Here is a 3,160-nt window from a genome sequence, read left to right on the forward strand (position 1 = left end):
GGACATTATTTAAATGAGTATATTCCACCTTGAATTAGTTTGTGGGATACCATATTATTTCTAGTGTATCCACGAACTCAAGAACTGTATCAAAGGGGGAGAAGAGTCATATGAAATCTCCATAAGCACTGGCAAAAATCAGGAGATTGTGAAAAACATGACCTGTTTTGGGGCATCATTTACAAATGTGGTTGGCGTCATGTAGAGCATGTCATGAAGTAATTGTTGGGGATTTCTAACTGTTTAGCCAAAGGCAGATTTGCCTCCTACTTAAGCAACTGGGGTGGGTGACTTTGTTGATGGAAACTCTTGGTAATGAGGTCACTACTTGGGAAATTTTCATTATGCAGTTTTTGAAGAATTCTGTTTTGTATTTCTCTGACTAATATTTATCTTAGTAGGGAGTTTAGCTGTTGGCAGAGCAAATGTTTGGGATATCTTTATAAGTGATGGTGTTGTGTTAGAAAAGTTATTCTGGAGTTGTTATTTCTGGCAGCTGATTTTATGATCATTTGTTAATTAAGGCCTGTGCTGGATTGTCTTAGTAAAATCTATATGTAGGAAGATACTTATCTTTTTGTTCTCAACAGTAGGATATAAATTCAGTTTGTTCCCCCAACTAAATTAGGTGATTAATTAGCCATTTATAAGAAGATGGACAAAACTGTCATTGTTTCGCTTTGTTAGAAATCACCCATCTAGGCCATTTTGTAGGTGCCAGGGAATGGAGAGCATCTGTGGAAGCAGATCCTGCAGGGTGCCAGTGGGCCTGTCAGAGTGTTGGGATTTGAGCTTCGGCTTTTTGAACCCAGGATCTCAAAATGCATCATGATTCCTGTCCATTAGATAGTAAGGTGTATGTAGGTAATCTTGGAAACAATGGGAACAAGACTGAATTAGAACAGGCTTTTGGCTATTATGGACCACTCCGAAGTGTGTGGGTTGCTCAAAACCCTTTTGGCTTTGCTTTCATTGAATCTGAGGATCTTTGAGATGCCTCTGGTGCCATCCAAGAGCTAGATGGAAGAACACTGTGTGGCTGCTGTGTAAGAGTGGGACTTCAGAATGGTGGAAAAAGAAGTCGGAATCGTGGCCCACCTCCCTCTTGGGGTTGTCGCCCTCGAGATGATTACCATACGAGGAGTCCTCCACCTTGGCGAAGATCTCCAAGAAGGAGAAGCTTCTCTTGAAGCTGGAGCAGGTCACTTTCTAGAGACAGGAGAAGAGAAAGGTCTCTGTCTCGTGACAGAAATCACACGCCGCCTCGATCCTTCTCTTGGTCTCGTAACCGATCTAGGTCAAACAAAAGGAAGTAGACCAGTTTGCAAAAGAAGTGGTGTACGGGAAAGAACTTCATTTGACAAGAGTATGTACAGGAAATTCAAGTTTCATTTGAGACTTCATAAGCTTGGTACATTTTTAAGATGTTTTAGCTGTTCAAATTTGTTTTGTCTCCTGGAACAGTGGCACACAAACTATGTAATTCTCTATGGTTGCAAATGGATCATAGGGGGCATGTAATATCAAGAATTGTTACTTTACAATGTTCCCTTAAGCAAGATTGAATTTGCTTTGAACTTTAGTTTTTCATAGACTGAAATAAACCTAGATCCTGCCCAGTTAAAGTGCGATGTGCTGATGATACAGAAACCACTGGCAGAAATGGAAAGGCCTGTCATTTCTCTAGTAGCTGGGCTACCGTGTGGAGCAGTGGGGAATGATAAGCAGTCTTTAAACGCTGCCGTGAACACAAGCCATCAGGTAAAGGGTGGGAACTGCGCTCTGAAGGCTGGCAAAGAGGTTCCTCACTGATGGCTATAAATGGACGAATGACTGTAACATTCTTTATTTGGAAATAGAAGGCTTAAAGTTAGCTATCAGTTTAAGGGTACATTGTAGAGCTGAATCTTTGAGTTACTGTGCAAGATTTCTTTTTCATACTGTTATTTGTAATATATTTTTGAGAATCTTTGGGATTAAAGTTTTGGTTACAATAAATAAATAAATAAACAAACAAACAAACAAACAAATAAATAAATAAACAAATAAATCGATCACCTATCAGGAGATTTTTCCAACTGACTCCACTTCACAGGAACAAAGTGAAATAAAGGCCAACTATATAAACTTATCAATTGAGATAAGATTAATTGAACAGGCTAAAAGTACTATGATTTGAGGGCAGAGAGCTGTCGCCATTGGTGATTTGATTTATTTCAAAGCTAGATATAATTTAGTTGCAAACATAGTCTGAATTAGTCAAGAAAGTTGAGTGGTGTAATGCTGCTGAGAAGCATCAACCTATTTACAGTACCTGAAAGACAGGGGCCCGAGAGATCAACTGACCAGACTTGGAGATGGGCAATATTGAATCCACCCCTCTCCGAACTGGCAGCTCAGACATAAAAAGAAGGGAGAGAGGATGCTAGATTCTAGAATGGAGCTGAACTAGACAAGCTGGCTTATCTACAGTGTGGGGAACTAAAGATTAGTGATCCTCTGGAAGAGGCATGATTTTTTTTTTTTTTTGGGGTCCTCCTACATAAAGGGCACTGACTTGAACACTGGGAATGTAAAGTGGAGTAAGACATGGTCTCTTGTCTCAGTAGGCTCACAGGTTTTCTGGAATGATAGACAAAAGTAACCACTATCATTGAATGCCATACATAATGTAGGGGCAATGCCTGTGAGGGACCAAGAGGAAGGCCAGGTAATTGGGTTTGGGTGCATTAGGGATACAACCATGAGACGTTCCTGCTTATACCAAATCTTAAAGGAAGAGTGGTACACAAGGGGGCTTGGAAAACCTCAGAAAAAAGGGGACTTCAGGCCAGGTCTCTGCAGGAAATGATGACGGGAAAGTGGCCAGATTAGGAAGGACATTGCATATTGGGCAATCTGGATGGCACAGTCAGATTTGCACTTGCAACCAGTTCCTTTTCTTCTCCCAGTAGCAGAGAAAGGGCTGAAACTGACAAGGCTAAAGTTGGTGAGATAGTCCAGAGGGAAATCACAAGGCCTCGACCTAGGCAGTGCAGGAGGGAAGAATACAGAAGGGATGGATGGAGGTATTTTCACGTAGACTCAGAATGGATGCAGTAACTGATTGGGTGTGGGCAAGGAGGAGGCCCAGGGAGGAAAGCCGAGTGTGGGGAGCAGG

At 41.5% G+C, this 3,160-nt stretch overlaps 1 pseudogene; it reads left to right on the forward strand.

Annotated features, from left to right (window-relative positions):
• The first annotated feature begins 821 nt into the window (after window positions 1-821).
• LOC118581448 lies at window positions 822-1,316 on the forward strand (annotated as a pseudogene).
• Window positions 1,317-3,160: the final 1,844 nt, after the last annotated feature.

This window comes from Onychomys torridus, chromosome 4, assembly GCF_903995425.1.
Source record: "Onychomys torridus chromosome 4, mOncTor1.1, whole genome shotgun sequence".
Classification (NCBI taxonomy): domain Eukaryota; kingdom Metazoa; phylum Chordata; class Mammalia; order Rodentia; family Cricetidae; genus Onychomys; species Onychomys torridus.